Source organism: Mustela lutreola, chromosome 8, assembly GCF_030435805.1.
Source record: "Mustela lutreola isolate mMusLut2 chromosome 8, mMusLut2.pri, whole genome shotgun sequence".
In the NCBI taxonomy this organism is placed as follows: domain Eukaryota; kingdom Metazoa; phylum Chordata; class Mammalia; order Carnivora; family Mustelidae; genus Mustela; species Mustela lutreola.
The window spans coordinates 38,941,823-38,964,541 of record NC_081297.1 but is presented as its reverse complement, the minus strand read 5'-3'; the positions used below and the strand labels follow the sequence as shown (position 1 = coordinate 38,964,541).

Below are 22,719 nucleotides of genomic sequence, written 5' to 3'. Positions count from 1 at the left end.
GCTTTTCTATTAAATATAAAACATAATTGATAATATATATTCTGTTGCTTTAATCTAGTCTTTCTGTGGTATTACAATATCTTGCTTACAATTATCGTTATGGTAAACATTTTTTAAAGATTTTATTTATTTATTTGACAGAGAGAGAGATCACAAATGGGCAGAGAGACAGCCAGAGAGAGAGATGAGGAGAAGCAGGCTCCCTGCTGAGCAGAGAGCCCAATACAGGACTCGATCCCAGGCCCCTGGGATCATGACCTGAGCCGAAGGCAGAGGCTTAACCCACTGAGCCACCCAGGCGCCCCATCGTTATGGTAAACTTTGAAGTCAGTCCTCAGTTTTTGTTCTCCTTCCACACTATGTTGACTATTGTGAGTCTTTGCCTCTCCATATAAACTTTAAAATAAGTTTGTTAATATTAAAAAAAAAGAACTTGCTGGAATGCATTAATTGTATAGATAAACTTGGAAACCAGTGACCTCTTGAGCTTAGCAGGAGATAGACCATGGACATCAGTTGTCACAGTGGTGCCTCTGGCACAACCTATTGCAAATCCCTAGGCAAAATGAGACCTCAAGGATCTGAGAGAATGTCTAAGAAGTACTTGATACATCCCTTGGGTATGGTTTATTGAAGTGTCCACCTGTCTGAAAGCTGGGGAATCTAGATAAGGGAGGGAAAATTAGTTATGATAAGACATATCAACAAACATCAATAAATTTTGTAAAACTAATTGTCATGGCTCATATACAATATGACCAACAGAGGGACCATCAGAAGGAAAGCATCAGTTATGTTTATTGTGAAATTTTTTATTCAAAATAAAGCAATGTGAGGGGAAGACACAATGAGAAAATTACCATTTTTTAAATGGTAAACTTCTTACAAAATGGAATAGGTTTTATATTCTAAGTAGTATATTGAAAAGTAAAACATTGGGGCACCTGGGTGGCTCAGTGGGTTGGGCTGCGGCCTTCGGCTCGGGTCATGATCTCAGGGTCCTGGGATTGAGCCCTGCATCGGGCTCTCTGCTCCGCAGGGAGCCTGCTTCCCTCTCTCTCTCTCCCTCTGCCTGCCTCTCTGAGTACTTGTGATCTCTGTCTGTCAAATAAATAAATAAAATCTTAAAAAAATAAAAAGAAAAGAAAAGTAAAACATTAAAAAATAAAATTTAATGAAAAAAATTATTTAATTTTAAAAAAAGTTTAAAAATAGCAGAACCATTTTTCTTATAACTGGAAAATACATTGTATATACATCTATCTAAAGCTTCTGCCTTTGGCTTAGGTCATGATCCCAGGATCCTTGGATCGAGTCCCACATCAGGCTCTCAGCTCAGCAGGGAGCTTGTTCCTCCTCTCTCTCTCTGCCTGACTCTGCCTAATTGTGATCTCTGTCAAATAAATAAATAAAATCTTTTATAAGAAATATTTAAAAACATAACTTGTCATGTCTGGAATCAGGAGCATATGGAAAAAATAATATCTGAGGACAATACTTCTGCCATGTTTTGTGCCTTGTTAATATTTTTAAACAGTCAGGCAACTTTTAGCTTTATTGAAATAACTGCTAAGATACCAGCAGTGCCTTTTGGAGCCCTATGACTATAAAAATTAATTGCAAATATTCAAAATGTTTACTATGGTGTCACTATTTAGGGCCACCACCAAGTATGTTTCAGAAGTAAGCATAACTGTTACTCTTCCATAAGGCAAAGGGGCATATTTTCAGGAGTTCCATCTGCTGTACCAGGAGGTGAATCAAGTAATGATTTTTGTCTATAAAATAAGTCACTTTTCAATCTAACATTCCTCATTCCACATTATAATAATAAAAACTAGGAGGAGACTAAAACAAACAAACAACTACAACTACAACAACCAGCTTTTCCTTCAGTGGAAAAGTAAATAGAACCTTAGGAGTAGCCTGAAATTTATTTTTAAATATTTTTAAGATAAACGTTTTTGTTAGAAAACCATATATTTTATATTACTAAGAAATAACAGGCAAAGTTTTATTAACTTCTAAAAAGTCTAGTTACTTCTATTTATCTATTAACTCATCTCTTTATGAAGTAGAACATGATCACACCTATTGTATCTACCCAAGTTTGTATGCTTTGGTTATTTTATGTTTGCTATTTCCTTGCTTAATTTTTACAATATTTGATACATAATAGTATTTTTAAGTCCATCTATGGTTTCACAGAATTTGTTTGAACTTCATAAAAATGTACCATACTTTTTGCACTGTCCTTGTTTTACTTCTCTATTATCTTTCCAGGTTTTATTCACTTTAGAGTGTGTAGCTATCATTTCTTTTTACTCCTCCATAATGCTATGTTTACAAATTTGTATTTATCTGTACTTTTAAAAATATCTTAATTATATACCATTTCTCATCTCACGTAACACTCATGTTACTTCTACACTTATCAGATATTATGTAACTGAAAACCACAACTCAGCAACAATAGAACACCATTTTTAAAAATTAAATGGCTTACCAGAATTCTTTAATTCTATCCTTTATTTGTATTAGATGACCCTTTATTCTGGTATTTGGAATTGTTCATATGGAGGAAAGCTTATAAGTTGATATTCCATAAATAGAAGGATTTATTATGATTGATTAATTATTTTCATTTAGAATGCATAGAATATGTTTGATTTAATATTTCTTTCTTACTCTCTGCCTGGAACATAGTGCTATCTATGTAATAGCCACTAAAATATTAAGTTAATTACCTAGACTTTAAACTGTATATTAATAGGAATAACATACAGAACTCTTCTCAGATAGGGACACCTGTGTGTTCAGTCAGTTAAACGCCTGAGCGTTTAGCTCGAGTCATGATCTTAGGGTCCTGGGACTCAGTTCTGCAACAGATTCCCTGCTTAGCCGGGAGTTTGCTTCTCCCTCATCCTGCTGCTCCCCCTGCTTGTGCTCTCTCTCACTCTCTCTCTTACAAATAAATAAAATTAAAAAAATAAATTCTTCTCAGATAGCTAATATAGAATATTGTCTTTGTATTCATCAAAGGGAAAGTGCCATATAATAATGAAATCCAGACTACTTCAAATTCATTTTTTAACCAGTAAGAAATTACTGGAAACAAGCCAAAAATGTCTTCAATGAATTAAAGAAATAGATTGATTTTCTATATCTTAATGTTTCTAAAATAAATTGCAAGATTTTTATACTAGATATCAGTGTAAATATTCATTATACAAGGATATTCTAAAAATAAACCCGAGAAAACTACTTGACATATATGATGACTAAAACGAGTTTGACCAAAGTCAGTTTGGGTAAAACTTACAACACCTACCACCTGAAACTCTTGTTCTATAATTTAATTATTTTAATTTACAAAAATACAAAAATAATATATCAGAGTAAGTATATTGATAGCTTTGAAGGTATGCTCTGGTTGTGTACTGTTTACTGTTTAAAGGGGAATCCAATATGTGATGCTTATGGTGTGACTATATTAAAATTCAACAAGTTCAGAAGCATATGAGGAATACAATAAAGACAAAAGATGACCCTTACTCATCCTAAAGATAGACAATGGTATATATGTGCTAGTTGGGGAGAGAATCCAGTCAGTAGATGGAGGATGTGGTAGTGGAAAGAAAAAGACACAACGTTTTGGTTGAAAGTTTAGCACTATATTTAACAAAGTAAAATTGTGTGTTAATAGCCTTGAATAAAATCCAAAAAATATTTTCAATTCATTGAAGATTATTTAGGAAAAACTTGAAAAATACAACTTGATAAGGATTCCAATAAAAGATTCATAAGCAATACAAGTTTCAGAATTTTTAGTATATTTTCCCTTAAAAGCCATTTGATTTAAATTAAAAAGAATTCTATTTACCTGCCACTTAAATAAGAGGAAATTATTTGGTTTTGTAATAAGTCAATAAAATAAATTAACATATCTTTAGAAAACAGATATGCACACTAATTTAAAAGTAATAGTGCTTAATCTGTTCAGCAAACATTTGTAAAATTCCTTACCATCAGCTAGCTCTGGAGTTCTGCTAGGTGAGTAAGGCCATGTATGTTACTGCTCAGAGTACTGACGCAAAGCAATTGTCCCCTTCACATCCATTTTTTGCTGTTGATATGTCATGCTATGTTGTTTAGAGATCCATAGATGGCCCTACATGAAGGCCATTTTTTGTGTGTATATGGGTGACTGTGATTTAACTTTCAAATAAGATGGCTCCTGATTTACAATGATTCAACTTATGATATATTTGGCAATGATGTGAAAGTGAAGGTGATTCAGTAGAAACTGTACTTTGAATTTTGAATTTGGGTCTTTATAAAAGGGGCCAGTGACATGTGGTATGGTGCCATCTTGTGATGCTGGGCAGCGGCAGTGAGCCACAGCTCCCAGTCAGCTAGAAGATTACAGGGGTGAACACCTGATATTCTTACAAGCATTCTATATATAACCATTCTTCTTTTTTTAGGGTAATATTTAATAAATTGCATGTGATATTTGATACTTTGTTATAAAATAGGCTTTGCTTAAGATGATTTTGCCCAAATGGAGGCAAATGTAAGTGTTCTGAGTATGTTTAAATAAGCTTAAGGTAAGCTATGTTATTTGATAGTTTAGGGGTATTAAATGCATTTTCAATTTTTTATGTGTTTCTGTACATAGCCCCCTTGTAAACTGAGGAACATCTCTATATGTATATGTAGCTTTGGTATGGCTTACATATTATTGGCATGAAACATCTAGAACAGTACGTGTGCCATATAATTGTCTACAACATCAAACAAGTTTCTTGAAAACTTGTGCCAAAGGTTTTATGTCTTTAAGGATTCTTATTTCAGAAGGGTTCTCTCAAACGTAAGATTTTTCAGAAGTTAAGTGAAAATCTGACCCAACTAAACATTTTTCCATTTTCCCTAGTGAGCAAAGATAGCTAAAATCTATCTGCCATTTTCAACACTGTACTCAAAGATTGTAATTCTAATTTAAGAACAGATTATTTATATCAAAACCACATGTTGGCCTAATCTTATACAATATTCATAAATCTCACTCAGAGCCTTGGACACTTTTATTTGTTGAGTCTATATGGTACTACGGACATTCATCCTTTTTGACCTCATAGCTTCATGTATGTCTATACTTTTGAAAATACATGCATCATAGTTCCATTGTAAAATGTCTGGGTTATAAAATGTGCTATGCTATCAAAATGGTAATAAGAACATACAAATGACCTGATGTAATGAACTGGACCAGATTGCCAGATATCACATTTCATACCAGAAAGATTCAGTGGTAAGTTTTAAAATGGCCAGCTATACTTCGACTGAATTATAACTCATTTAACTTCTTTCTTTGTGTACAGTATTATACATTAGTCAGTATTATAGTAAATAAGTACTTTGGACAGATGTAAATATGCTGTAATAAAAAATGTTTTTCTTCTTTCTTTTAGTCCTTTTTACTTGTAAGACTAGCCACAAATACCATGCATCCCCCAAAATAATTTGCAATCCAAATTTACCTCTAAATGAATTTATTGCACAAAAAAAAAAACATATATATATACACTTACAGTAGACATGTTCAAAAATAGTTACACAACAGCAGGGCCCTAAATGTAAGCAGTATAGTCATTTTGTTTTGTTTCGTTTTTTTCTTTTAAAAAAAAGAGGTTATGTGGAATATTGGGATTTTATTTCCAGGCCTAGTATTTCAAGACAGTTAACTACACTTACGGTGTCACCAGCCTCTTGTTGGCAGTATGATTTTATTGGCTCCATGGAATAACAGCAAGAATTTACTATTGCTTCTTTCTTTTATGACACACACAGAAAAAAAAAATTGACACATTTGCTCAAGACCAACCAGAATCATTTTAACCTATCAAAATTGATGGGAGGCCTTCACTGCCAAAGTCACTACTGGGTTTTCACAATTCATTGCAGACAATCTGCTACTCCCATTATGATAAAGGAGAGAAGAGTCATAATCAGGGAAGAAAGCTAGATTAATACTAGTAATTATCATTGAATTATTTAGCCTGCTATAGGATTATTATTATTAGTGTCATTTGATAATTTTCTCTCATTTTATTAAACACAACTGTGAGTAATTAACCTACCTAATATTTCTCTGTATTGGCTGACTAGCTAGCAAACATTCATGAAAATATCCATTAGCCACACATATAAAATGCTGCATTATGATGCTGTTGAATCAGAACATACCACTACCTAATCCTGTAGCTCTTTGAGAATTTGCAAATCAATTAATTCTATGTTTCTTGGATTCTTCCCATACAATTAGAAAATTTATAATAGAGTCCATGAACATTATTAGTTTTACCATTTTAAACCAGCAATCGCACTTTGATTTTTACAACAAAAGCAGAAATATAAACACACACATTTGGATCAGTTTTCTGTTAGTCTGTCTGGACTTCAAAATCCTATTCCTCAAGATGATGCACACCAAAGTTCTGGATTAAACAAGAAATTAGATGGCACCTGAACACTTGGTTTAATATTCTCAAAAGGACTATGCAACTTCTTTCTTACATTATGACATTGTTTTACAAAGATCCACACTTTTATAATGTTAGTATTTTTAATAATCAATAAAGTCAATTAATCATGATTAAAAATCAAACATAAAAATTTCTACTTTTTGCTTTTGCCCCCCCCCCATTTAGAACTTATTTATAGCCTGATAATTCAAAGGTCCCTATGTTTATGAAAATCTGGACAGAAATAGCTCTAAGATCCCATTCAGAACTTGATATTAATCTAAGTCTTTTGGCTCCATTTATCCTGAGAGCAAAGAGTAGGACAAAGGATTTGAGTACTGTTAGTTTATCTGGGAGATTATCCAAGGTAGAAAAGAATGGGAAAGTGATACCGTGAAGAAGCAACTTTGTCAAAGAGGTACATTGTTGATATAATTGTTGTGGATAGAAAATGAAGGCTTGCTTTTACTGAAAGGTCCTGAGAAACTTCTTTAAGTTGTCCTCATGAAGACCTGAAAACTGACCATTTTACCTATGGTTCTTATTTCCACTTCACTGAGAGCTGTCCTCAGAGGACATTAACTCTCCTACACTTTTGGGTTGTGTTGGAGACATTCTAAAATGAGAGAGAGAACATGAGATTCTATCAGTGTTAAGTAACTGCAATTTCCCATGGAACAATCCACCACAGGTTTGGCTATAATCAGGTGTTGGGCCTTGATATCAGAGGGATTTGAGGCAGTATCATTTTAGGTTAATCATTATATCTGAAATTTCCAAAAACTTCAACTGATGAAACTTTGATTATAAATCTATAAATATAACAATAAATCTACAGTATTCAAATTATTTTCATAGAAATACACAAACAAAGCATCAATTGATTAATATTTAAATGTTACAAAATACTGAACTGAAAGGAATTGGTCATATAACAACGTGTAAGAAGTAGAACTTAGGTTTAGGTTAGAAGTCAGGATGCATTTGGGACTCAGTTAAGAAATTGAATGGAGGGACGCCTGGGTGGCTCAGTGGGTTAAGCCGCTGCTTTCGGCTCAGGTCATGATCCCAGGGTCCTGGGACCGAGCCCCAAATCAGGCTCTCTGCTCAGCAGGGAGCCTGCTTCCTCCTCTCTCTCTGCCTGCCTCTCTGCCTGCTTGTCATCTCTCTCTGTCAAATAAATAAATAAATAAAATCTTAAAAAAAAAGAAATTGAATGGATGTCTGACTATCTTATAGGTTTGCTAAAAATCAGTGACTTTGTGTTCACGTGTGGCTATGCAGGAATTTCTAACTTTCTCTAAGAAGTTATTAGATTTGATTATATAATGGCAGTAAAGAATGGGGAAAAGCCAAGTACAAACCCCATAAAGACAAAGACACTGAGTATGAGAAGACAGATAAGAAGAATCAATTCATATGGGGAAATGTGAATTGAAATACACAATGATTGTTGATTTTTTTAGATGGGGAAAACAAAACTAGCTTGCAAGAAGGAAATAACAGAAGACATGTTGTGATGTGATACAGAATCCTGGAAAAGGCAGTAACGTGGAATAAAGGAGTAGGGAGAGCATATCAGGTAATTTGGATAGGAAGGAGTTAGGAGATAATTGCTTGATAAATTTTATATGGCCCACTTAAATGCACAGATTTCTCTTCTTTAATTTATATGGAGAACAGGGTGTCCTTTCTCTTCCCTTTCAGAGCACCAGAGGTGTACTCTTTCAGATTGAAAACCTGAAAAGCTCAGGACTCAGTTGCTTAAGCACAGCTGAGAGGACATATTTCAATTAAGATTTACATTTTGCTGTAGGTAGTAGACTGTCAAAAGTGGTTTAACCATATTTTTTCATTTAACAAGAAGACTACAGAGAGTGTTTTCTGGTGTTGGTTCAGAGTCTTAAGAAAGTCAAGTGAACTATCTTAGAGGTTTTCATGGCTTTTTATTCACAGTTGCAAAAATTGCTGTTGGAGTTCTCACTATTAAGCCCACATTTCTGGCAGAAAGATAGAGGTCAAAGAGAATGATATCTTGTACGACTGATACTTTGTCATATGGTTACAATGTAACTAGAAAAGAGACAATAAAATATTTGATGTTGTTTTAAGTTTCCTTGTTGTCAATCCCTCAGTGCTTTCTGATATTAAAGGAAAAAGTAGATGGATATTGACCTGGCAACTATCAACACCTGTCAGTCTCTCTTGGATAACCAATATCTCTATAATCTCTTCTTCCCAGTAAAAAAAATAAAATATATTCATAACCCACACTGTGCCATCTCAAGTTACTGCACCAAGGTAAAATTACAATGGGTTTCAGTTGTTCCAAATGGACAGAATACCCTTCCTTATGATATCATGTCTTATAAGATAGATAATTGGCTTGCTACCAATATACCAGATGTGACTGTGGAAGAGACAGGAAAAAAAATAGTAATATTTATTTATTCCTTGGGTTGACCCTGTTTACACAGATGCATTACTCTTAGAAAAGGTTGGTTTGGGACATTGGAATGAATTTACTTAATGGGTCTGTATGTAATTGGGTTGGAGGAAATTTTTAATTTCTACAAAAATTATTAGAATTCTATCTTATTCTCTTTTGTTAATTTTCACGTGTTAACAAAGCCAACGTTTTTGTCTAGCAGACAAGATCTTAAATCCTAACAAAACTCAATTTTTTCCTTTTTTTTTTTAAGTTTGAGAGCCTCATGCTCTCTCATGCTGCTTTAAATACAACTCAAAAAAAAAGGAGCTAAATGGGGCAGTAAGACCAGACTTTTTATTTTATTTTATTTATCTTATTTTTAATTAAAAAATTAAAGATTGTATTTATTTATTTGAGAGAGAGAGCATGAGTGGGGCAGGGGTATGTAGCTGCAGAGAGAGACTGAGAAGTATACTCCCTAATGAGCAGGAAGCCCGATATGGGGCTCGATCCCAGGATCCTGACTTATTTTTTTTTTTTTTTAATTTTTTATTTTTTATAAACATATATTTTTTATATACATATATTTTTATCCCCAGGTCTGTGAATCACCGGGTTTACACACTTCACAGCACTCACCAAATCACATACCCTCCCCAATGTCCATAATCCCACCCCTTTCTCCCCAACCCCTTCCCCCCGGCAACCCTCAGTTTGTTTTGTGAGATTAAGAGTCACTTATGGTTTGTCTCCCTCCCAATCCCATCTTGTTTCATTTATTCTTCTACCCACTTAAGCCTCCATGTTGCATCACCACTTCCTCATATCAGGGAGATCATATGATAGTTGTCTTTCTCTGCTTGACTTATTTCGCTAAGCATGATACGCTCTAGTTCCATCCACGTTGTTGCAAATGGCAAGATTTCATTTCTTTTGATGGCTGCATAGTATTCCATTGTGTATATATACCACATCTTCTTGATCCATTCATCTGTTGATGGACATCTAGGTTCTTTCCATAGTTTGGCTATTGTGGACATTGCTGCTATAAACATTCGGGTGCATGTGTCCCTTTGGATCACTACATTTGTATCTTTAGGGTAAATACCCAATAGTGCAATTGCTGGGTCATAGGGCAGTTCTATTTTCAACATTTTGAGGAACCTCCATGCTGTTTTCCAGAGTGGCTGCACTAGCTTGCATTCCCACCAACAGTGTAGGAGGGTTCCCCTTTCTCCGCATCCTCGCCAGCATCTGTCATTTCCTGACTTGTTGATTTTAGCCATTCTGACTGGTGTGAGGTGATATCTCATTGTGGTTTTGATTTGTATTTCCCTGATGCCGAGTGATATGGAGCACTTTTTCATGTGTCTGTTCGCCATCTGGATGTCTTCTTTGCAGAAATGTCTGTTCATGTCTTCTGCCCATTTCTTGATTGGATTATTTGTTCTTTGGGTGTTGAGTTTGCTAAGTTCTTTATAGATTCTGGACACTAGTCCTTTATCTGATATGTCGTTTGCAAATATCTTCTCCCATTCTGTCAGTTGTCTTTTGATTTTGTTAACTGTTTCCTTTGCTGTGCAAAAGCTTTTGATCTTGATGAAATCCCAATAGTTCATTTTTTCCCTTGCTTCCCTTGCCTTTTGCGTTGTTCCTAGGAAGATGTTGCTGCGGCAGAGGTCGAAGAGGTTGCTGCCCGTGTTCTCCTCAAGGATTTTGATGGATTCCTTTCGTACATTGAGGTCCTTCATCCATTTTGAGTCTATTTTTGTGTGTGGTGTAAGGAAATGGTCCAATTTCATTTTTCTGCATGTGGCTGTCCAATTTTCCCAGCACCATTTATTGAAAAGGCTGTCTTTTTTCCATTGGACATTCTTTCCTGCTTTGTCGAAGATTAGTTGACCATAGAGTTGAGGGTCTATTTCTGGGCTCTCTATTCTGTTCCATTGATCTATGTGTCTGTTTTTGTGCCAGTACCATGCTGTCTTGATGATGACAGCTTTGTAATAGAGCTTGAAGTCCGGAATTGTGGTGCCACCAACGTTGGCTTTCTTTTTCAATATCCCTTTGGCTATTCGAGGTCTTTTCTGGTTCCATATAAATTTTAGAATTATTTGTTCCATTTCTTTGAAAAAGATGGATGGTACTTTGATAGGAATTGCATTAAATGTGTAGATTGCTTTAGGTAGCATAGACATTTTCACAATATTTATTCTTCCAATCCAGGAGCATGGAACATTTTTCCATTTCTTTGTGTCTTCCTCAATTTCTTTCATGAGTACTTTATAGTTTTCCGAGTATAGATTCTGTGTCTCTTTGGTTAGGTTTATTCCTAGATCATGACCAGAGACAAAGGCAGATACATTTGCAAAATCCCTTTTTTTCTGGGAAACAATACTTTACAAGAGATGTTTGAAAAAGTATTGGGGAATCAACTTTAATCGGAGATACAAAAATTTAATTGACTTTTGTAAAGCTACAGGGATCAAATGATGGGAATCCCAGCCCGTTTAGGTTGTGGACCACAGAGTATTCTTCTCTGTAATATTTTATTTTCTTCAATGTCTACTAACTCCAGTTCAAGTTCACTGATCTCTTTTTAGATAGTGCAAAACATGGCAAAGAATACCAAACAAGTGCCCAATATTCTACATTTCTTACATCATTTCTAACATATAGAAGTGTGTTATCAAGGCTGGTTCTGTGAATGAACCTAGTTATGCTAAAGTGTGTTTTGTTCTCCAAGAAATTAAATGCATGTTTATCACACAATTATAAAATACTTGTGTCAAGAATTTTTATTCAAAAATTAATAAGAGAAGCAGATATTAAAACTAGTTCACATGGTTATTTGGGATATAAGCAGAGTTGTGCAGCAGAAGTGCTCTGGGCCCATAATTTGGGTTATAGAATTTATGTTTTCTAATGAAAAATCACTAACTTGCATTATTGTTAACAAGAATCTTGTGCATTACCATCAGTTTTCTACATTATAACCTCTTGCTCTACAGTTTGTAAATAACTTTGTCAATAGCAAGCTAATAAACGGGGTGACTCCAATGGATTGAGATAATCTCCAGAGTTTCTGCTATATAATGAACAGGACTCCATTGAAAGGACACCTAAGAATTTATTTTGCCCAAAAATTTGATCACTTTTTTCACTGTCCTTACCTATTTTCCAAACCTAGTCCTTTTGCTTCACCTTTCAGTCTACGGACAACCCTGTATCTGACTGACTTGTTAATTCTGGGAATGTCTTGCAGATTAATTTGCTTGCCAGAGGTGGTTCCTCTAATTGATGTCTAAGAACCCTAATTAGTTAAGAAAACTTTTTTTAACATTTTCATTGCTATTTATTATTATTATTATTATTGCTAATATCTCTATTATAAATAATTCACAAGGGCATCTTTCTGACAAAAGACAAAGAGCTGGCTACTAGTAGAAAATGTACATTTGACTCTGTCAGTGAAAGTGGTAAAGGGATTTGAGAAAATAAGGCAAAGCACTGGAATTATGTGTTAAAACTTTAAATATTATAGACACATTTACTTAATTTCTAATACTGTTGTTGCTTATAATTAAATAAGATGTTTTCCATGAACCACGCTTTACAGCAAATATATTGTTTATACAGATTAAATTTTCATCCAAAGGGACGCCTGGGTGGCTCAGTTGGTTAAGCAGCTGCCTTTGGCTCAGGTCATGATCCCAGCGTCCTGTGATCGAGTCCCGCATCGGGCTCCTTGCTCGGCCGGGAGCCTGCTTCTCCCTCTGCCTCTGCCTGCCATTCTGTCTGCCTGTGCTTGCTCTCTCACCCACTCTCTCTGATAAAGAAATAAAATCTTAAAATAAATAAATAAATTTTCATCAAAAAATTGTAAATGTATTTTATTGTAGGATCATGATAAGCATTTTGCAGATGAGAAAAGTGAAATTTAGAAAAGTATGTCTCTTCAAATCCCTCATACAATATCTGGCCTAGATAGAAGGATATACTATCACAATTGAGGAAGATAATTGAGATTACTTAAAATGATAAACTTTACTGTATAGGGTTTTTTAAACGTTTGCCACACATTCAGATTCTTTTAAAAGATATATCTATTTTGTGTAAAGAGAATGCACTAAGAAGTAAAAAGAAAGTGATATATCAGTGCTACCAACTAATGGCTATAATATCATCACCTTATTTATGAACAATGAAACAGTGTGCAATATTTAAATAAATTTAAATAAATTCCTATTTATTTTATATATTTATAAATTTAAATAAATTCCTATTTATTTATTATTAAAGAAATTCCTCTAACAAACAGTATGTTTTGAAGGTTACTAGCAGGAAAGTGTTGTACGACATGGAAGTAATCAGAAAATGTGATCTAAAACTCTGCTTTCAAGGGCGCCTGGGTGGCTCAGTGGGTTAAAATTCTGCTTTCAAGAAGCTATAACAGTAAGTACTGAGCATTAGCTAATATATGCTATGGATGAATAACTGAAATCTACATTTGAAACTAATGGTACACTATATGTTACCTAATTGAATTTTAAAAAGTTAATTTAAAAAACCACTATTTTATAAAACAATATTCCCAACAGGCTCTTTTGCTTTAAAATACTCACTTTGTAATGAGAGTCATTACTTTTGTCTAGCCAATGCTTACAGCACTGTTTATCTCTTCCCTGCTTTATTCCTTCCCAGTATCAATAAAGGCTCACTTGGGTTACCTAGAAGCCATGAGAAAGCTTGTAATAGATCTGGCTGGTTTTCACCAGCAATTTGCCCACCATGTGCACAGGGAAGTCTATTGCAATAAGGCTTTATTGCAATAAGTTGCAAATACATGGATGATTTTGAATTCTCTTTCTTGAGGTCTTGTTTCATGATAATAAATTTAGGGTGGCTTATTGGAATGGATGTTATTAACATATCTTCATAGTTATAAGCACATGGAATTGTAAAATAGATTAATGAATGTGGCATTACTGACAACTGTCCTCATTTTGAAATCAAATTACAGTGTACTAAGATGAGGAAGCAAAGCAGATTTGGGATTATGAGTGAAATAATTTTAAAAAGTCTTAGGGGTATGATCAGACTATTGGGTAATTCAGTAGAAAAATGTCAACTGATTGAGATTCTGTGTTCCCTGATTTCAGAGAGAAGTTAAGATAAATAAGTCACACGAGGAGACTAGGAAGCCAAACATAAGTGATAATTTTGTGCCAGGGTGTGTATACATCTGTTTATCTTCTTGCTTTACCACTAAGGTTGCTCCTAGAGGAGAGTTTAAATATGTGTTGGAGCTAATCTCTGTGGATTACACAAGAAACCACATCCTACAGCTCTCCCTGAAACACCCCTTATGATTTCAATGTAATTTGGTTTTTGCATTTTTAGATATAACAAAATACTTTGCAAACGCATCTACTTTATTACCACCACAAGTGAGTCAGCTGACTCCACATTTTAACACAGTGACAGTCACAGAGGAATGGAGGAATGAGTAGAGTTATCAATATATGTGCTTTTAAGAAGTATGACAGGGTAGCAGCTGTTTCCAGGAACCAAAACATGGGTCAGCAGCTGTGCAGGAAAAGTGGTGGAATAAATGACTCATTTCAGAGGAGTTCTATAACATATTAGTTCTGTAATGTATCTTCAGCACCCAATTACCTGCTTTGATCTAAAGATAAGGATTTACAGTTAAGGTCCCATTTATGATTTGACTGGTAGGGTCTGAATCATTTTTACTATTGTTTTGACTATTACCTGAAACCTATAGTAGTACTTGGGATATGTGTTGTGTCTTCTGTGAACATGTGCTATTTTTAGATTAGATAATTTCTGTCTCGAACCCCTGTTAATTTGTTTGTTTTTGTTTATTTGATAGTGGTTTCAGTAAATGGATATATCTGAAAAATTGCAAAGCCACTATTAAAATAAGTTATGATTATATAAGCATGGAATTGCACATTCCTCCCTTGAAACTGACAGAGCTTCACCATATCCTTAACAATTTGGGAAAAACATGCTATTATTTTTCTTTATAAAATTTCTCCTGTTAGGCTGTGATGGTTGTCATCAGCAGTAACTCCTCTGAAGGCTTTGTCAAAAGAGTTGAAAAAATTGGAAAGGTGTGAATGAAGCTGTTTGCTGAATATAAAGAAAAGAGCATTGAAGTACAATTCACACTTACTTCTCCTTCTATGCTTTCAGATGTTTGACATTTGAAAACTTTGCTTCTAGAAGAGATGCCCCATATAATTCTTACTTTAAGGAGCAAGTTGCTTTTATAATTTTTTTATTATTCTACCATTCAAGTATTTCCATTTAAATTAAATTCAATACAATGGTATTGTAAAAAAAAATCAAAAGTGCAGCCAGTATTCAATTCCTGGGCTAAATAATTTTAGAAAGCTTTGTGTTATTGAACCTACAGGGTTTTTCTGTAGTTTTAGCTCTTTCTTTCTGTGATTTTTCCCATTAGTCACGTAAGTGACTACAATATAACAGACATTGAGGATAAAGAAGGACTGAATAGAACAATCCTTGGCCTCATGAAGTTGAGAATCTAGCAAGGGAGTCAAACAATTCAATCATTCAGAGACAATTTATTGAGTGCCTGGCCTAAGATGAGCACAACAAAACCCCAGCCCAGAGGAATCATTTTAATGGGAGAGATAGATAATAGGTAAGCCAACTTAAAAAAAAATCGTACTGGTTTTTCTTTAATAGAGATGCATATTTGAACTAAATAAGCACATTTTAAAAAGAGCAGTGATTGAGAAGAGGTTTTTTAACTGAGTGGTCCGAAAGGGCCTCCCTGAAAAAGTCTGTTTTGAACAGATTTCTGAATAATATCAGCTAGGAAGCTGCGTAAAAATCTCAGGGATGGGTGATTTTTCCAGTCGAAAAACTGTAAAGGCTCCAAAGTCACAATAGAGCTATAAGTTTCTCTAATAAAATAACTTCTGACAAAGAATGAGAAGAAATAACTAACCCAGGTTTGAAAGAAAAGGGACAGACTTTCTATGGAATTCATATTTAATTAAAGCTCTAAAGGACAAAAATACAATAGAGCAAAATTCTGGTCACGCTGATATACCTAACGCAAGTTCATAAACAAGGTGTAGGTAGCAAAGAGTGTGTGGGAATGTTGGTAAGAACAGTGGGGAAGAGTCCTCCCTGAACATGTTCTTAAATGAAGCAATTCTTGTGTTGTTTTAAAGGGTAAATTGGAGTTTGCCTAAGTGATTAGAGAAGGATGCCTCAGCTTATGGAAGTTCAAAGCCATAAAGATGTGATAAACTACTGCAGATATTTTCATGTATATTTGTTGTTGCTTCTAGTAATGGTGATCTAAAAACTCCTACTTAAGACAACTAAAAATCCAGACAAAATAGCTTTTAAAGTTAAAAATATCAGAATGATTATAAAAATAAGTGAGGGATTACTGGGCCAAAATACGAAATACAATGAGAGCCTAGAGATATATGCCCTGAAGCCATTTTAGCTATGAGAGCATTTGAAACTGCTAAAACACACTGAGCTGTGTTGTTAATAGACTCTTGATACTAGAGAAACAAAATTCAAAATCCAGCAGCAATCAAATTTGAGGACTTTGGTACAACCCAAATTTAAGTTGAGATCCCCAAAGCACAAGGAGAAGCAGAAATAAGACTATAGCCTACCTTGCCTTCTGTGTAAACTGAGAAAGCCAATCACTGAATTTGGAGTATGATTGTCTTGTAGAGTCTCAGATATAAGAGAAAATCCTGCCAAGGGGGACCATACCATTACTATAGCTCTTAATTATCCCTACTCAATAAGAGTTTCAAATATAATGTCTTGAACATAGCAAAATGTAACAAAGCACACAAAGAAAAACCATTAACAAGATTTGATAGACAAAATGGGATTAAGTATGATGTTAAAATGATCAATAAAGATTGTAAAATGGCTTGATTACTCTGCTCAAAGAAATGAGAGGGGAAGCAAATTGAACAAAAAACTGAAACGAAAAATGATATTGTGAAAGGTTTTATAAATTAACCAAATGGATACTCTAGAACTTTAAAGATATGACAGCTAATTTAAGATACCACAGGGGTGCCTGGGTGGCTCACTTAATTAAACCTCCAATTCTTTTTCCTTTTTTTTTTAACACCTTAATTTTATTTTATCTCTTTAATTTGGCTCAGGTCATGATGTCAGGGTTGTGAAATAGAGCCCAGAGTTGGGCTCTGTGCTGAGCCTGGAGCCTGCTTAAGATTCTTTTCCCTTCTTTTTCTATCCCTCCCTGCACTCTCACTTGCTCACTCTCTCTTGCTTGCAAATAAATAGATAGATAGATAATAGACAAAGCAAAATAAAAGCAGATTATGAAAATAAATATAAAGATTTTGAAATGAAAACAAGTTCAAAATAAAATAGAGAAGACCTACACAGCTAAAAGTTCATTCAGAAAATCTACTATTAAAGAAGTCAGTATGACACAATGTTAAGATATCAAAAGATTTGAGCACGTACTTTACAGAAAGGGTAATCCAAATGGCCACTCATATATAAAAACTGTTTATCTTTATTATGAATCTGGAATTAAATTAAATTAAATTAAAAATAAATTAAAACCTAAAATGACATACTATTACACACTTACCATATTGGACAACAGTATAATTGCCTTGCAAGAATGTGAAAGAATGAAAGTGCCCATAATAAAAATATTTGAGGTAAGTTGGACAATATTTAGAAAACTTAAAAATAAAAATAAAAATTTGGTCCATTCCTAGAAATACAACATGGAACTCAATGAATATTTTCACCAGGATATGCAAACAGATGATTATAGCTATTTCATTCATAACGGCAGATCAGTAGCGGTCTATTTGCACAATGTTACATTAAATAAGAGAGAATATAAACAAACTGGGAGGAGGGGCTAGGTTGTTATCATAAACAGATCTTCTATGGTGCTGATTATGTTCTATTTCTCAAAATCTTTAAGTTAAAAAAGTTTTCAAATTTATATCTAGATAGATAGATGATAGATAGACAGATATCCCAGAAGCTGCAATGCTAGGCTAAGACCAGGCTTTAAAGGGCTTTTCTATACTCTACTAAATACTTGAAACCATTCATTATATCCTAGCTCAGTGTTCAAATCTCCATTTGTTTCCTCAGTTTCCTAATATTTATCTTAAGGTGACCTGATCCAGACTTTTGATCACCTTTGTCTAAATATTTCTATTTTAACAAAATCCTTTTTAACACTGAGAGACTAAAACTTAGAAAAATACTCTGATTGTTATCTCACTAGAGTGGAAAATATATAGTTACCCATTAACTAATGATATCCATGTCTACATTAGATCCATGACATTTTTAATTCTTGGGAACTTTTGGTTACATGAAATTTTTAAGCTTCCTTTAAATGAAGCTTTAAGCCATCACCACATGAATAAAATTAAAGAACCAAATGAAAAGAGACCAAGTATTTACAGAGTAATAGAATGTGCAGTGGAAAGAGTACAATTCTGAAATCATAAAGCCTAAACTAGTGTGATGCATCTTTACTAGCCATGTAATCATAAACCAGTTATCTAAATGTGTTAGCCTCAGTTTTTTCACCCATGAAATGGTGATGATAATACTTATTATGCAGCGTTGTTGTGTGGATGTGATGAAGCATGGAGCATGAGAGTCTCCTATTCCATGCTAAAATGATAGCTATTTTTATACTTATAATAATTCTAGTAATAGTAATTATATTGTTCAAAATGGTAATATTCATTTATATTGAGGCATTGTATTGGCTATTCATTTACCAAAATAAATTTCATTTTACTTTACCCCCTGTGAGGATATATATTCCCTAATTCAATATGAATCTCATTATGAATAATAATTATTATAATAAATATGCTGATTTTTCTTCTATTTATTTTTAGGGAGGTATCCTTTACTGTTGAACATAAAGAAACTTAAGCAAGTCTGTCTTATTCAAAATTTGCATGCTGCTTTCTTATGAAACTAGATTATAGAGTTGTATGAAATAAATTCATGCAATTAAGACATTGATGTTTGGAAAACTGGGTGGTCAGTTTAGTATTTCAAAAGAAGATTTTAAATTTAAACCTTAAAACTGAGCTCTTTCAGCCTTATTTATAGACCATCCTTCATGCTTCATAAGTACTGCTCCATTGTAAACTAAGTAATAGTTTTTGTCACAGTGTATATAACGAAAATGGATTTTATATTCTATTATTTCAGAGTTAGTTGCAGTTTCTACAGCCTTACTTCCTTTTTTGAAAAATAGATTAATTCTACAAAAAGTTTTTTCCAGCTTTATTGAAAAAAAAACAACATATTATAATTTGTAAATTTAAGAAATGATTTCTTATAACATTGCAAACTTTTAACATTGTGTAAATTTTGTACAATTTGATAAATTGGTATACATCTTTATTGCAATATAATCTACATAAAAATGTTAATACATCTACTATCTCGTATAGTTGCCACTGTTTTTCATGCATGTATCGTAAGGAATTTTAAGATCTACTCTCTTAGCAACTTTTATGTATATAGTACAGTAGAGTTAAACTTCAGAGGTCTTGTGGGTTTTGTTCCAGACTGCCTCAATAAAGTGATTATCTCAATAAACTAAGTCAAATGATTATTTTTTTTGGTTTCCCAGTGCCTATAAAAAATTATGTTTCCCAGTGCATATAAAAAATAAACACTATACTGTACTGCTCAAAAGCATTTTTTTTTTAAAGAAAAACAATGTATACACCTTAAGTAAACTAGTTCTGAGTTTTCAGTGGGTCATAATTACTGATCACAGATCACCATAACAAATACAATAATAATGAAAAAACTTGAAATATTGCAAGAATTACCAACATGTGACAGAGAGACACAAAATGAACAAATGTTGTTAGAAAAATGGTGGCAGCAGGCCTCTTTTATACAAGATTGCTATAAACTTTCAACTTGTAAGAATGTGATATATGCAAAGTTTAATGAAGGGAAGCACAATTAAAAAAGTATGTATATTTTATTAACTATGATCATCATGCTGTACATTAGATCCCCAGAACTTTTTCATATTATAGTTGCAAGTTTGCACCCTTTGACCACCTTACTCCACCCCAGGTTCACCCCTTGTCAACTCAACTCTAAGTTTCCATTAGTTTTCCTTTTCCTCAGATTCTCTATGTAAGGGATATCATAATACATAAATTTAAAAAATATATAAAATCTATGAAATATTTCACTTAGTATAATACCTTCAAGATCCATCCATGCTGTTGTAAATGGCAGTATTTCTTAATTTTTCATGGTTAAGTAGTATTCCATAGTATATATTTACCATACTTATTTTATTCATTCATCCATTAATGGATACTGAAGTTATTTCCATCTCTTGCTTAGAGTTAATAATTTTATAAATGAACATAAGAGTGCAGATATGTCTTTGAACAGTGACTTCGTTTCCTTTAGATAGATACGTAGATGTGGGATTACTGAATCATATGGTAATTTTACTTTTAATAATATGAATCATCTCCATACTGTTTTCCATACAAATTTATATCCCTATCACAGTGCATAAGTTCCCCATTTTCCCCAATATTTACCAAAATTTGTTAGTTTCAATTTTTTGGTAGTATATATTCTAATATCTTGCTGTGTTTTTCAGAGGTAAACAACAACAACAACATAAGGACTTTGCCCTGAGATTTTTATGTTGAGCACTTTTTAATGCTCCTGTTGGTCATTTATATAACTTTTTTGAAAAAAAAAAAGTCTATTGAGATCCTTTTGCTATTTTTTAAATTATATATTTTTTTCTATTTGTATCTGTTGGTTATTAACCTCTTTTCAGATATAAGATTTGGAAGTATTTTCTTACATTCTGTGGATTGTGTTTTCATTCTCTCTCTCTTTTTTTTGGCTATGCAGAAACTTTAGTTTGATGTAATACCATTTATTTATTTTTGCTTTTTTTGCTTGTGTTTTTGGTCTGGTATCCAAAAAACTATTGGCAAGACCACTGTCAAGGAGAATTCTTCCTATGTTTTCCTTTAGGAAATTTAGTTTCATGCATCACCTTTAAGTCTTTAATCTATTTCAAGTTAAGACTTATGAGTGATATAAGGTTCCAGTTCCATACTGTTTATGTGACTATTCAGTTTTAAATATCATTTATTGAACAGACTATCTTTACCCATTAGATATGTTGGCCCCTGTCAAATATTAGCTGACTGTATGAAAGGATTTATTTCTGGACTCTCAATTCTGTTCTACTTGTTTATTGGTCTGTTTTTATGCCAGTATACTTTCTTGTTTTGAGCATGAGGGCTTTGTAGTATAGTTTCAAATCAAGAAGTGTAATTTCCCATCTTCATTCTTTCTCAGAACTGCTTTGATTATTTGTTGTCTTTTATGGTCTCATATAAATTTTAGGATTCTTTACTTACTTCTGTAAAAAAATAATGTTGGATTTTTTTTTAAGATTTTTAATTTATTTATTTGACAGAGAGAGATGACAAGCAGGCAGAGAGGCAGGCAGAGAGAGAAGAGGAAGCAGGCTTCCTGCTGAGCAGAGAGCCTGATGCGGGGCTCGATCCCAGGACCCTGGGATCATGACCTGAGCCGAAGGCAGCGGCTCAACCCACTGAGCCACCCAGGCACCCCTAACATTGGATTTTTGATAGGAATTGGATTTACAGATGGTTTTCGGTAGTATGGACATTTTAACAATGTTAATTCTTACCATTCATAAATATGAGCTATCTTTCCATTTGTGTCTCCTTCAATTTCTTTATCAATGTCATAGTTTATGGAGTACAGATCTTTCATCTTCTTAGTTAAATCTATTCCTAAGTATTTTTTACTTTTGATGCTATTGTGAATTAGATTGTTTTCTTTATTTTTTTCAGATAGTTCATCATTAGAGTGTTAAAATGCTCCTGTCTTGTGCTTACTTTGGCAGCACATATACTAAAATTGGAATGATGCAGAGAAGATTAGCGTGATCACTGAACAAGGATGACATGAAAAACTGGGAAGCATTCCATATTAAAAAAAAATGAAACAAAACAAAATTCTTGTCTTTTATATATTGATCTTGTATTTGGCAGCTTTACTAAATTTGTTTATTCAAATTTTTTTGTGAAGTTTTTAGGATTTTTTAACATGTAAGTTCATGTTATCCAAAAAAAGAAAATTTTACTTCTTCCTTTTTTTTTTTTTTTGGAGTCTCTTATTTCTTTGTGTTCCTTGTTTCTCTGGCTAGGACATCCAGTACTATGTCAAATGAGAGTAGTGAAAGTGGAAACACTTGTCTTTCTTCTGATCTTTAAGGGGAAAACTTTCAAACGTTTTTGATTGAATATGAGATTAGCTCTGGGCTTGCAATATGTGTTTTTTCTTTAATGGATTTTTTAAATTATTTTTAAAAATTTTTTTATAAACATATAATGTGTTTTTATCCCTAGGGGTAAAACACCAGGTTCACACATTTCACAGCACTCACCATCACTCACCATAGCACCTGCCCTCCCCAATGTCCATACCCCCACCATCCTCTCCCAACACACCTCCCCCCAGCAACCCTCAGTCTGTTTTGTGAGATTCAGTCTTTTATGGTTTGTCTCCCTCCCAATCCCATCTTCTTTTATTTTTCTTTTCATACGCCCGAAACCGCCTATGTTGCATCTCCACTTCATCATATCAGGGAGATCA

At 33.6% G+C, this 22,719-nt stretch overlaps 1 non-coding gene across 1 annotated transcript; it reads left to right on the top strand.

The window, feature by feature from the left end:
* The first annotated feature begins 21,951 nt into the window (after window positions 1-21,951).
* LOC131840007 (U6 spliceosomal RNA) lies at window positions 21,952-22,058 on the top strand. The gene has a single exon (XR_009357127.1). It is a non-coding gene; the product is annotated as a U6 spliceosomal RNA (small nuclear RNA).
* The last annotated feature ends 661 nt before the right edge of the window (window positions 22,059-22,719 follow it).